General features: G+C 40.5%; 1 protein-coding gene and 10 non-coding genes across 11 annotated transcripts in view; 10 read left to right on the top strand and 1 right to left on the bottom strand.

Annotated features, from left to right (window-relative positions):
* Positions 1 to 13,932, bottom strand: part of LOC142345923 (ATP-dependent RNA helicase DHX8-like) — a 468,212-nt gene that overhangs the window by 332,042 nt on the left and 122,238 nt on the right. The gene's annotated exons all lie outside the window — the stretch shown is intronic.
* On the top strand, positions 614 to 732 carry LOC142347406 (5S ribosomal RNA). Its single transcript, XR_012760400.1, has one exon. It is a non-coding gene; the product is annotated as a 5S ribosomal RNA (ribosomal RNA).
* On the top strand, positions 1,869 to 1,987 carry LOC142347407 (5S ribosomal RNA). The gene has a single exon (XR_012760401.1). It is a non-coding gene; the product is annotated as a 5S ribosomal RNA (ribosomal RNA).
* LOC142347408 (5S ribosomal RNA) lies at positions 3,312 to 3,430 on the top strand. Its single transcript, XR_012760402.1, has one exon. It is a non-coding gene; the product is annotated as a 5S ribosomal RNA (ribosomal RNA).
* Positions 4,565 to 4,683, top strand: LOC142347409 (5S ribosomal RNA). Its single transcript, XR_012760403.1, has one exon. It is a non-coding gene; the product is annotated as a 5S ribosomal RNA (ribosomal RNA).
* On the top strand, positions 6,758 to 6,876 carry LOC142347410 (5S ribosomal RNA). Its single transcript, XR_012760404.1, has one exon. It is a non-coding gene; the product is annotated as a 5S ribosomal RNA (ribosomal RNA).
* LOC142347411 (5S ribosomal RNA) lies at positions 8,577 to 8,695 on the top strand. Its single transcript, XR_012760405.1, has one exon. It is a non-coding gene; the product is annotated as a 5S ribosomal RNA (ribosomal RNA).
* On the top strand, positions 9,832 to 9,950 carry LOC142347412 (5S ribosomal RNA). Its single transcript, XR_012760406.1, has one exon. It is a non-coding gene; the product is annotated as a 5S ribosomal RNA (ribosomal RNA).
* Positions 11,087 to 11,205, top strand: LOC142346957 (5S ribosomal RNA). Its single transcript, XR_012759990.1, has one exon. It is a non-coding gene; the product is annotated as a 5S ribosomal RNA (ribosomal RNA).
* On the top strand, positions 12,342 to 12,460 carry LOC142346958 (5S ribosomal RNA). The gene has a single exon (XR_012759991.1). It is a non-coding gene; the product is annotated as a 5S ribosomal RNA (ribosomal RNA).
* LOC142347413 (5S ribosomal RNA) lies at positions 13,597 to 13,715 on the top strand. Its single transcript, XR_012760407.1, has one exon. It is a non-coding gene; the product is annotated as a 5S ribosomal RNA (ribosomal RNA).

Here is a 13,932-nt window from a genome sequence, read left to right on the forward strand (position 1 = left end):
CTCCAAACACACCCCACATACTTGTATAGGCCATTCTAATTGTTCCCCCGCTTGTGCTTACTGTGTATTTGATATTTGGAACGCTCTCGGAAACATCAATACTAATTGCAAAGTTTCCCTTTATTAAACTAACTTTTACGTTAGTGCAAATCGCTTAGTTCCATTCTTTAGGCTGCACTCCGCTAACGCAGAGTGCATTCAAATAAAACTTATCAAATAGAGTTGATACTTACCTATTTAATAAGTTTATCACAACAATTAGGCTAAAAGCAATTCAGCTATGATTTTCCCAAGTACCGGCCTAAACCCACTGAAGTCATGCTTCCGGTTCAATGTCCGGTTGAGCAGGTTCCTGGGACCCAATTCATCTCTCCTTTGTTTTGGGGCCGTTCCACTGTATTGTGGATGGTTGGAAGCAAAAAGTTTGTGCGTTGGTCATGATACACTGTATGGCTACGAATTGCATAAATTATAACACAACAGTGGCTAAATTTGCATGTATTAAGTGACTATTTTGCAAACCGCAAGGCGGCCAGTTAAAGTAATCCTATATATGAATATAAGACTACAATACAATGCTGTTGTATATAAATTCGCTCCCACTTACGCAAATGCCTACGACCATACCATGTTGAATGCACCGGTTCTCGTCCGATCACCGAAGTTAAGCAACATTGGGCCTGGTTAGTACTTGGATGGGTGACCGCTTGGGAACACCAGGTGTTGTAGGCTTTTTCTTTTGAGTATTAAAGCCTCACAGAATAATAATATTTGATATCTACACATTTTAGAGCCTCCAAAAGCCTCGGTGATCGAAAAAGTTAAGCCTCATCGAGCGCGGATACTTTTTTGAAAATCGGTAAAAACGTGTCCAAAATGGTTCGCTGTGCCCGATTTTTTTTTTCTATCCCCAACTATGGCTCAAGTGGAGCTTGCCCACAAAAAATGAGCAAAATCGGACTAAAATTGACGATTTGGTGACCAAAACCATGTTCGGTGATCGAAAAAGTTAAGCCTCATCGAGCGCGGATACTTTTTTGAAAATTGGTAAAAACGTGTCCAAAATGGTTCGCTGTGCCCGATTTTTTTATTCTATCCCCAACTATGGCTCAAGTGGAGCTTGCCCACAAAAAATGAGCAAAATCGGACTAAAATTGACGATTTGGTGACCAAAACAAAGTTCGGTGATCGAAAAAGTTAAGCCTCATCGAGCGCGGATACTTTTTGTAAATGACAATTTCAGCGATAACCATTGCTCCAAACACACCCCACATACTTGTATAGGCCATTCTAATTGTTCCCCCGCTTGTGCTTACTGTGTATTTGATATTTGGAACGCTCTCGGAAACATCAATACTAATTGCAAAGTTTCCCTTTATTAAACTAACTTTTAAGTTAGTGCAAATCGCTTAGTTCCATTCTTTAGGCTGCACTCCGCTAACGCAGAGTGCATTCAAATAAAACTTATCAAATAGAGTTGATACTTACCTATTTAATAAGTTTATCACAACAATTAGGCTAAAAGCAATTCAGCTATGATTTTCCCAAGTACCGCCCTAAACCCACTGAAGTCATGCTTCCGGTTCAATGTCCGGTTGAGCAGGTTCCTGGGACCCAATTCATCTCTCCTTTGTTTTGGGGCCGTTCCACTGTATTGTGGATGGTTGGAAGCAAAAAGTTTGTGCGTTGGTCATGATACACTGTATGGCTACGAATTGCATAAATTATAACACAACAGTGGCTAAATTTGCATGTATTAAGTGACTATTTTGCAAACCGCAAGGCGGCCAGTTAAAGTAATCCTATATATGAATATAAGACTACAATACAATGCTGTTGTATATAAATTCGCTCCCACTTACGCAAATGCCTACGACCATACCATGTTGAATGCACCGGTTCTCGTCCGATCACCGAAGTTAAGCAACATTGGGCCTGGTTAGTACTTGGATGGGTGACCGCTTGGGAACACCAGGTGTTGTAGGCTTTTTCTTTTGAGTATTAAAGCCTCACAGAATAATAATATTTGATATCTACACATTTTAGAGCCTCCAAAAGCCTCGGTGATCGAAAAAGTTAAGCCTCATCGAGCGCGGATACTTTTTTGAAAATCGGTAAAAACGTGTCCAAAATGGTTCGCTGTGCCCGATTTTTTTATTTTATCCCCAACCATGGCTCAAGTGGAGCTTGCCCACAAAAAATGAGCAAAATCGGACTAAAATTGACGATTTGGTGACCAAAACCAAGTTCGGTGATCGAAAAAGTTAAGCCTCATCGAGCGCGGATACTTTTTTGAAAATTGGTAAAAACGTGTCCAAAATGGTTCGCTGTGCCCGATTTTTTTATTCTATCCCCAACTATGGCTCAAGTGGAGCTTGCCCACAAAAAATGAGCAAAATCGGACTAAAATTGACGATTTGGTGACCAAAACCATGTTCGGTGATCGAAAAAGTTAAGCCTCATCGAGCGCGGATACTTTTTTGAAAATTGGTAAAAACGTGTCCAAAATGGTTCGCTGTGCCCGATTTTTTTATTCTATCCCCAACTATGGCTCAAGTGGAGCTTGCCCACAAAAAATGAGCAAAATCGGACTAAAATTGACGATTTGGTGACCAAAACAAAGTTCGGTGATCGACAAAGTTAAGCCTCATCGAGCGCGGATACTTTTTGTAAATGACAATTTCAGCGATAACCATTGCTCCAAACACACCCCACATACTTGTATAGGCCATTCTAATTGTTCCCCCGCTTGTGCTTACTGTGTATTTGATATTTGGAACGCTCTCGGAAACATCAATACTAATTGCAAAGTTTCCCTTTATTAAACTAACTTTTAAGTTAGTGCAAATCGCTTAGTTCCATTCTTTAGGCTGCACTCCGCTAACGCAGAGTGCATTCAAATAAAACTTATCAAATAGAGTTGATACTTACCTATTTAATAAGTTTATCACAACAATTAGGCTAAAAGCAATTCAGCTATGATTTTCCCAAGTACCGCCCTAAACCCACTGAAGTCATGCTTCCGGTTCAATGTCCGGTTGAGCAGGTTCCTGGGACCCAATTCATCTCTCCTTTGTTTTGGGGCCGTTCCACTGTATTGTGGATGGTTGGAAGCAAAAAGTTTGTGCGTTGGTCATGATACACTGTATGGCTACGAATTGCATAAATTATAACACAACAGTGGCTAAATTTGCATGTATTAAGTGACTATTTTGCAAACCGCAAGGCGGCCAGTTAAAGTAATCCTATATATGAATATAAGACTACAATACAATGCTGTTGTATATAAATTCGCTCCCACTTACGCAAATGCCTACGACCATACCATGTTGAATGCACCGGTTCTCGTCCGATCACCGAAGTTAAGCAACATTGGGCCTGGTTAGTACTTGGATGGGTGACCGCTTGGGAACACCAGGTGTTGTAGGCTTTTTCTTTTGAGTATTAAAGCCTCACAGAATAATAATATTTGATATCTACACATTTTAGAGCCTCCAAAAGCCTCGGTGATCGAAAAAGTTAAGCCTCATCGAGCGCGGATACTTTTTTGAAAATCGGTAAAAACGTGTCCAAAATGGTTCGCTGTGCCCGATTTTTTTATTTTATCCCCAACCATGGCTCAAGTGGAGCTTGCCCACAAAAAATGAGCAAAATCGGACTAAAATTGACGATTTGGTGACCAAAACCAGGTTCGGTGATCGAAAAAGTTAAGCCTCATCGAGCGCGGATACTTTTTTGAAAATTGGTAAAAACGTGTCCAAAATGGTTCGCTGTGCCCGATTTTTTTATTCTATCCCCAACTATGGCTCAAGTGGAGCTTGCCCACAAAAAATGAGCAAAATCGGACTAAAATTGACGATTTGGTGACCAAAACAAAGTTCGGTGATCGAAAAAGTTAAGCCTCATCGAGCGCGGATACTTTTTGTAAATGACAATTTCAGCGATAACCATTGCTCCAAACACACCCCACATACTTGTATAGGCCATTCTAATTGTTCCCCCGCTTGTGCTTACTGTGTATTTGATATTTGGAACGCTCTCGGAAACATCAATACTAATTGCAAAGTTTCCCTTTATTAAACTAACTTTTAAGTTAGTGCAAATCGCTTAGTTCCATTCTTTAGGCTGCACTCCGCTAACGCAGAGTGCATTCAAATAAAACTTATCAAATAGAGTTGATACTTACCTATTTAATAAGTTTATCACAACAATTAGGCTAAAAGCAATTCAGCTATGATTTTCCCAAGTACCGCCCTAAACCCACTGAAGTCATGCTTCCGGTTCAATGTCCGGTTGAGCAGGTTCCTGGGACCCAATTCATCTCTCCTTTGTTTTGGGGCCGTTCCACTGTATTGTGGATGGTTGGAAGCAAAAAGTTTGTGCGTTGGTCATGATACACTGTATGGCTACGAATTGCATAAATTATAACACAACAGTGGCTAAATTTGCATGTATTAAGTGACTATTTTGCAAACCGCAAGGCGGCCAGTTAAAGATCCTATATATGAATATAAGACTACAATACAATGCTGTTGTATATAAATTCGCTCCCACTTACGCAAATGCCTACGACCATACCATGTTGAATGCACCGGTTCTCGTCCGATCACCGAAGTTAAGCAACATTGGGCCTGGTTAGTACTTGGATGGGTGACCGCTTGGGAACACCAGGTGTTGTAGGCTTTTTCTTTTGAGTATTAAAGCCTCACAGAATAATAATATTTGATATCTACACATTTTAGAGCCTCCAAAAGCCTCGGTGATCGAAAAAGTTAAGCCTCATCGAGCGCGGATACTTTTTTGAAAATCGGTAAAAACGTGTCCAAAATGGTTCGCTGTGCCCGATTTTTTTATTTTATCCCCAACCATGGCTCAAGTGGAGCTTGCCCACAAAAAATGAGCAAAATCGGACTAAAATTGACGATTTGGTGACCAAAACCAAGTTCGGTGATCGAAAAAGTTAAGCCTCATCGAGCGCGGATACTTTTTTGAAAATTGGTAAAAACGTGTCCAAAATGGTTCGCTGTGCCCGATTTTTTTATTCTATCCCCAACTATGGCTCAAGTGGAGCTTGCCCACAAAAAATGAGCAAAATCGGACTAAAATTGACGATTTGGTGACCAAAACCATGTTCGGTGATCGAAAAAGTTAAGCCTCATCGAGCGCGGATACTTTTTTGAAAATTGGTAAAAACGTGTCCAAAATGGTTCGCTGTGCCCGATTTTTTTATTCTATCCCCAACTATGGCTCAAGTGGAGCTTGCCCACAAAAAATGAGCAAAATCGGACTAAAATTGACGATTTGGTGACCAAAACCAAGTTCGGTGATCGAAAAAGTTAAGCCTCATCGAGCGCGGATACTTTTTTGAAAATTGGTAAAAACGTGTCCAAAATGGTTCGCTGTGCCCGATTTTTTTATTCTATCCCCAACTATGGCTCAAGTGGAGCTTGCCCACAAAAAATGAGCAAAATCGGACTAAAATTGACGATTTGGTGACCAAAACCATGTTCGGTGATCGAAAAAGTTAAGCCTCATCGAGCGCGGATACTTTTTTGAAAATTGGTAAAAACGTGTCCAAAATGGTTCGCTGTGCCCGATTTTTTTATTCTATCCCCAACTATGGCTCAAGTGGAGCTTGCCCACAAAAAATGAGCAAAATCGGACTAAAATTGACGATTTGGTGACCAAAACCAAGTTCGGTGATCGAAAAAGTTAAGCCTCATCGAGCGCGGATACTTTTTTGAAAATTGGTAAAAACGTGTCCAAAATGGTTCGCTGTGCCCGATTTTTTTATTCTATCCCCAACTATGGCTCAAGTGGAGCTTGCCCACAAAAAATGAGCAAAATCGGACTAAAATTGACGATTTGGTGACCAAAACCATGTTCGGTGATCGAAAAAGTTAAGCCTCATCGAGCGCGGATACTTTTTTGAAAATTGGTAAAAACGTGTCCAAAATGGTTCGCTGTGCCCGATTTTTTTATTCTATCCCCAACTATGGCTCAAGTGGAGCTTGCCCACAAAAAATGAGCAAAATCGGACTAAAATTGACGATTTGGTGACCAAAACAAAGTTCGGTGATCGAAAAAGTTAAGCCTCATCGAGCGCGGATACTTTTTGTAAATGACAATTTCAGCGATAACCATTGCTCCAAACACACCCCACATACTTGTATAGGCCATTCTAATTGTTCCCCCGCTTGTGCTTACTGTGTATTTGATATTTGGAACGCTCTCGGAAACATCAATACTAATTGCAAAGTTTCCCTTTATTAAACTAACTTTTAAGTTAGTGCAAATCGCTTAGTTCCATTCTTTAGGCTGCACTCCGCTAACGCAGAGTGCATTCAAATAAAACTTATCAAATAGAGTTGATACTTACCTATTTAATAAGTTTATCACAACAATTAGGCTAAAAGCAATTCAGCTATGATTTTCCCAAGTACCGCCCTAAACCCACTGAAGTCATGCTTCCGGTTCAATGTCCGGTTGAGCAGGTTCCTGGGACCCAATTCATCTCTCCTTTGTTTTGGGGCCGTTCCACTGTATTGTGGATGGTTGGAAGCAAAAAGTTTGTGCGTTGGTCATGATACACTGTATGGCTACGAATTGCATAAATTATAACACAACAGTGGCTAAATTTGCATGTATTAAGTGACTATTTTGCAAACCGCAAGGCGGCCAGTTAAAGATCCTATATATGAATATAAGACTACAATACAATGCTGTTGTATATAAATTCGCTCCCACTTACGCAAATGCCTACGACCATACCATGTTGAATGCACCGGTTCTCGTCCGATCACCGAAGTTAAGCAACATTGGGCCTGGTTAGTACTTGGATGGGTGACCGCTTGGGAACACCAGGTGTTGTAGGCTTTTTCTTTTGAGTATTAAAGCCTCACAGAATAATAATATTTGATATCTACACATTTTAGAGCCTCCAAAAGCCTCGGTGATCGAAAAAGTTAAGCCTCATCGAGCGCGGATACTTTTTTGAAAATCGGTAAAAACGTGTCCAAAATGGTTCGCTGTGCCCGATTTTTTTATTTTATCCCCAACCATGGCTCAAGTGGAGCTTGCCCACAAAAAATGAGCAAAATCGGACTAAAATTGACGATTTGGTGACCAAAACCAAGTTCGGTGATCGAAAAAGTTAAGCCTCATCGAGCGCGGATACTTTTTTGAAAATTGGTAAAAACGTGTCCAAAATGGTTCGCTGTGCCCGATTTTTTTATTCTATCCCCAACTATGGCTCAAGTGGAGCTTGCCCACGAAAAATGAGCAAAATCGGACTAAAATTGACGATTTGGTGACCAAAACCATGTTCGGTGATCGAAAAAGTTAAGCCTCATCGAGCGCGGATACTTTTTTGAAAATTGGTAAAAACGTGTCCAAAATGGTTCGCTGTGCCCGATTTTTTTATTCTATCCCCAACTATGGCTCAAGTGGAGCTTGCCCACAAAAAATGAGCAAAATCGGACTAAAATTGACGATTTGGTGACCAAAACCAAGTTCGGTGATCGAAAAAGTTAAGCCTCATCGAGCGCGGATACTTTTTTGAAAATTGGTAAAAACGTGTCCAAAATGGTTCGCTGTGCCCGATTTTTTTATTCTATCCCCAACTATGGCTCAAGTGGAGCTTGCCCACAAAAAATGAGCAAAATCGGACTAAAATTGACGATTTGGTGACCAAAACCATGTTCGGTGATCGAAAAAGTTAAGCCTCATCGAGCGCGGATACTTTTTTGAAAATTGGTGAAAACGTGTCCAAAATGGTTCGCTGTGCCCGATTTTTTTATTCTATCCCCAACTATGGCTCAAGTGGAGCTTGCCCACAAAAAATGAGCAAAATCGGACTAAAATTGACGATTTGGTGACCAAAACAAAGTTCGGTGATCGAAAAAGTTAAGCCTCATCGAGCGCGGATACTTTTTGTAAATGACAATTTCAGCGATAACCATTGCTCCAAACACACCCCACATACTTGTATAGGCCATTCTAATTGTTCCCCCGCTTGTGCTTACTGTGTATTTGATATTTGGAACGCTCTCGGAAACATCAATACTAATTGCAAAGTTTCCCTTTATTAAACTAACTTTTAAGTTAGTGCAAATCGCTTAGTTCCATTCTTTAGGCTGCACTCCGCTAACGCAGAGTACATTCAAATAAAACTTATCAAATAGAGTTGATACTTACCTATTTAATAAGTTTATCACAACAATTAGGCTAAAAGCAATTCAGCTATGATTTTCCCAAGTACCGCCCTAAACCCACTGAAGTCATGCTTCCGGTTCAATGTCCGGTTGAGCAGGTTCCTGGGACCCAATTCATCTCTCCTTTGTTTTGGGGCCGTTCCACTGTATTGTGGATGGTTGGAAGCAAAAAGTTTGTGCGTTGGTCATGATACACTGTATGGCTACGAATTGCATAAATTATAACACAACAGTGGCTAAATTTGCATGTATTAAGTGACTATTTTGCAAACCGCAAGGCGGCCAGTTAAAGTAATCCTATATATGAATATAAGACTACAATACAATGCTGTTGTATATAAATTCGCTCCCACTTACGCAAATGCCTACGACCATACCATGTTGAATGCACCGGTTCTCGTCCGATCACCGAAGTTAAGCAACATTGGGCCTGGTTAGTACTTGGATGGGTGACCGCTTGGGAACACCAGGTGTTGTAGGCTTTTTCTTTTGAGTATTAAAGCCTCACAGAATAATAATATTTGATATCTACACATTTTAGAGCCTCCAAAAGCCTCGGTGATCGAAAAAGTTAAGCCTCATCGAGCGCGGATACTTTTTTGAAAATCGGTAAAAACGTGTCCAAAATGGTTCGCTGTGCCCGATTTTTTTATTTTATCCCCAACCATGGCTCAAGTGGAGCTTGCCCACAAAAAATGAGCAAAATCGGACTAAAATTGACGATTTGGTGACCAAAACCAAGTTCGGTGATCGAAAAAGTTAAGCCTCATCGAGCGCGGATACTTTTTTGAAAATTGGTAAAAACGTGTCCAAAATGGTTCGCTGTGCCCGATTTTTTTATTCTATCCCCAACTATGGCTCAAGTGGAGCTTGCCCACAAAAAATGAGCAAAATCGGACTAAAATTGACGATTTGGTGACCAAAACAAAGTTCGGTGATCGACAAAGTTAAGCCTCATCGAGCGCGGATACTTTTTGTAAATGACAATTTCAGCGATAACCATTGCTCCAAACACACCCCACATACTTGTATAGGCCATTCTAATTGTTCCCCCGCTTGTGCTTACTGTGTATTTGATATTTGGAACGCTCTCGGAAACATCAATACTAATTGCAAAGTTTCCCTTTATTAAACTAACTTTTAAGTTAGTGCAAATCGCTTAGTTCCATTCTTTAGGCTGCACTCCGCTAACGCAGAGTGCATTCAAATAAAACTTATCAAATAGAGTTGATACTTACCTATTTAATAAGTTTATCACAACAATTAGGCTAAAAGCAATTCAGCTATGATTTTCCCAAGTACCGCCCTAAACCCACTGAAGTCATGCTTCCGGTTCAATGTCCGGTTGAGCAGGTTCCTGGGACCCAATTCATCTCTCCTTTGTTTTGGGGCCGTTCCACTGTATTGTGGATGGTTGGAAGCAAAAAGTTTGTGCGTTGGTCATGATACACTGTATGGCTACGAATTGCATAAATTATAACACAACAGTGGCTAAATTTGCATGTATTAAGTGACTATTTTGCAAACCGCAAGGCGGCCAGTTAAAGTAATCCTATATATGAATATAAGACTACAATACAATGCTGTTGTATATAAATTCGCTCCCACTTACGCAAATGCCTACGACCATACCATGTTGAATGCACCGGTTCTCGTCCGATCACCGAAGTTAAGCAACATTGGGCCTGGTTAGTACTTGGATGGGTGACCGCTTGGGAACACCAGGTGTTGTAGGCTTTTTCTTTTGAGTATTAAAGCCTCACAGAATAATAATATTTGATATCTACACATTTTAGAGCCTCCAAAAGCCTCGGTGATCGAAAAAGTTAAGCCTCATCGAGCGCGGATACTTTTTTGAAAATCGGTAAAAACGTGTCCAAAATGGTTCGCTGTGCCCGATTTTTTTATTTTATCCCCAACCATGGCTCAAGTGGAGCTTGCCCACAAAAAATGAGCAAAATCGGACTAAAATTGACGATTTGGTGACCAAAACCAAGTTCGGTGATCGAAAAAGTTAAGCCTCATCGAGCGCGGATACTTTTTTGAAAATTGGTAAAAACGTGTCCAAAATGGTTCGCTGTGCCCGATTTTTTTATTCTATCCCCAACTATGGCTCAAGTGGAGCTTGCCCACAAAAAATGAGCAAAATCGGACTAAAATTGACGATTTGGTGACCAAAACAAAGTTCGGTGATCGACAAAGTTAAGCCTCATCGAGCGCGGATACTTTTTGTAAATGACAATTTCAGCGATAACCATTGCTCCAAACACACCCCACATACTTGTATAGGCCATTCTAATTGTTCCCCCGCTTGTGCTTACTGTGTATTTGATATTTGGAACGCTCTCGGAAACATCAATACTAATTGCAAAGTTTCCCTTTATTAAACTAACTTTTAAGTTAGTGCAAATCGCTTAGTTCCATTCTTTAGGCTGCACTCCGCTAACGCAGAGTGCATTCAAATAAAACTTATCAAATAGAGTTGATACTTACCTATTTAATAAGTTTATCACAACAATTAGGCTAAAAGCAATTCAGCTATGATTTTCCCAAGTACCGCCCTAAACCCACTGAAGTCATGCTTCCGGTTCAATGTCCGGTTGAGCAGGTTCCTGGGACCCAATTCATCTCTCCTTTGTTTTGGGGCCGTTCCACTGTATTGTGGATGGTTGGAAGCAAAAAGTTTGTGCGTTGGTCATGATACACTGTATGGCTACGAATTGCATAAATTATAACACAACAGTGGCTAAATTTGCATGTATTAAGTGACTATTTTGCAAACCGCAAGGCGGCCAGTTAAAGTAATCCTATATATGAATATAAGACTACAATACAATGCTGTTGTATATAAATTCGCTCCCACTTACGCAAATGCCTACGACCATACCATGTTGAATGCACTGGTTCTCGTCCGATCACCGAAGTTAAGCAACATTGGGCCTGGTTAGTACTTGGATGGGTGACCGCTTGGGAACACCAGGTGTTGTAGGCTTTTTCTTTTGAGTATTAAAGCCTCACAGAATAATAATATTTGATATCTACACATTTTAGAGCCTCCAAAAGCCTCGGTGATCGAAAAAGTTAAGCCTCATCGAGCGCGGATACTTTTTTGAAAATCGGTAAAAACGTGTCCAAAATGGTTCGCTGTGCCCGATTTTTTTATTTTATCCCCAACCATGGCTCAAGTGGAGCTTGCCCACAAAAAATGAGCAAAATCGGACTAAAATTGACGATTTGGTGACCAAAACCAAGTTCGGTGATCGAAAAAGTTAAGCCTCATCGAGCGCGGATACTTTTTTGAAAATTGGTAAAAACGTGTCCAAAATGGTTCGCTGTGCCCGATTTTTTTATTCTATCCCCAACTATGGCTCAAGTGGAGCTTGCCCACAAAAAATGAGCAAAATCGGACTAAAATTGACGATTTGGTGACCAAAACAAAGTTCGGTGATCGACAAAGTTAAGCCTCATCGAGCGCGGATACTTTTTGTAAATGACAATTTCAGCGATAACCATTGCTCCAAACACACCCCACATACTTGTATAGGCCATTCTAATTGTTCCCCCGCTTGTGCTTACTGTGTATTTGATATTTGGAACGCTCTCGGAAACATCAATACTAATTGCAAAGTTTCCCTTTATTAAACTAACTTTTAAGTTAGTGCAAATCGCTTAGTTCCATTCTTTAGGCTGCACTCCGCTAACGCAGAGTGCATTCAAATAAAACTTATCAAATAGAGTTGATACTTACCTATTTAATAAGTTTATCACAACAATTAGGCTAAAAGCAATTCAGCTATGATTTTCCCAAGTACCGCCCTAAACCCACTGAAGTCATGCTTCCGGTTCAATGTCCGGTTGAGCAGGTTCCTGGGACCCAATTCATCTCTCCTTTGTTTTGGGGCCGTTCCACTGTATTGTGGATGGTTGGAAGCAAAAAGTTTGTGCGTTGGTCATGATACACTGTATGGCTACGAATTGCATAAATTATAACACAACAGTGGCTAAATTTGCATGTATTAAGTGACTATTTTGCAAACCGCAAGGCGGCCAGTTAAAGTAATCCTATATATGAATATAAGACTACAATACAATGCTGTTGTATATAAATTCGCTCCCACTTACGCAAATGCCTACGACCATACCATGTTGAATGCACTGGTTCTCGTCCGATCACCGAAGTTAAGCAACATTGGGCCTGGTTAGTACTTGGATGGGTGACCGCTTGGGAACACCAGGTGTTGTAGGCTTTTTCTTTTGAGTATTAAAGCCTCACAGAATAATAATATTTGATATCTACACATTTTAGAGCCTCCAAAAGCCTCGGTGATCGAAAAAGTTAAGCCTCATCGAGCGCGGATACTTTTTTGAAAATCGGTAAAAACGTGTCCAAAATGGTTCGCTGTGCCCGATTTTTTTATTTTATCCCCAACCATGGCTCAAGTGGAGCTTGCCCACAAAAAATGAGCAAAATCGGACTAAAATTGACGATTTGGTGACCAAAACCAAGTTCGGTGATCGAAAAAGTTAAGCCTCATCGAGCGCGGATACTTTTTTGAAAATTGGTAAAAACGTGTCCAAAATGGTTCGCTGTGCCCGATTTTTTTATTCTATCCCCAACTATGGCTCAAGTGGAGCTTGCCCACAAAAAATGAGCAAAATCGGACTAAAATTGACGATTTGGTGACCAAAACAAAGTTCGGTGATCGACAAAGTTAAGCCTCATCGAGCGCGGATACTTTTTGTAAATGACAATTTCAGCGATAACCATTGCTCCAAACACACCCCACATACTTGTATAGGCCATTCTAATTGTTCCCCCGCTTGTGCTTACTGTGTATTTGATATTTGGAACGCTCTCGGAAACATCAATACTAATTGCAAAGTTTCCCTTTATTAAACTAACTTTTAAGTTAGTGCAAATCGCTTAGTTCCATTCTTTAGGCTGCACTCCGCTAACGCAGAGTGCATTCAAATAAAACTTATCAAATAGAGTTGATACTTACCTATTTAATAAGTTTATCACAACAATTAGGCTAAAAGCAATTCAGCTATGATTTTCCCAAGTACCGCCCTAAACCCACTGAAGTCATGCTTCCGGTTCAATGTCCGGTTGAGCAGGTTCCTGGGACCCAATTCATCTCTCCTTTGTTTTGGGGCCGTTCCACTGTATTGTGGATGGTTGGAAGCAAAAAGTTTGTGCGTTGGTCATGATACACTGTATGGCTACGAATTGCATAAATTATAACACAACAGTGGCTAAATTTGCATGTATTAAGTGACTATTTTGCAAACCGCAAGGCGGCCAGTTAAAGTAATCCTATATATGAATATAAGACTACAATACAATGCTGTTGTATATAAATTCGCTCCCACTTACGCAAATGCCTACGACCATACCATGTTGAATGCACCGGTTCTCGTCCGATCACCGAAGTTAAGCAACATTGGGCCTGGTTAGTACTTGGATGGGTGACCGCTTGGGAACACCAGGTGTTGTAGGCTTTTTCTTTTGAGTATTAAAGCCTCACAGAATAATAATATTTGATATCTACACATTTTAGAGCCTCCAAAAGCCTCGGTGATCGAAAAAGTTAAGCCTCATCGAGCGCGGATACTTTTTTGAAAATCGGTAAAAACGTGTCCAAAATGGTTCGCTGTGCCCGATTTTTTTATTTTATCCCCAACCATGGCTCAAGTGGAGCTTGCCCACAAAAAATGA

Source organism: Convolutriloba macropyga, chromosome 9 (assembly GCF_964194025.1).
Source record: "Convolutriloba macropyga chromosome 9, txConMacr16.3, whole genome shotgun sequence".
NCBI classification, from domain to species: domain Eukaryota; kingdom Metazoa; phylum Xenacoelomorpha; order Acoela; family Convolutidae; genus Convolutriloba; species Convolutriloba macropyga.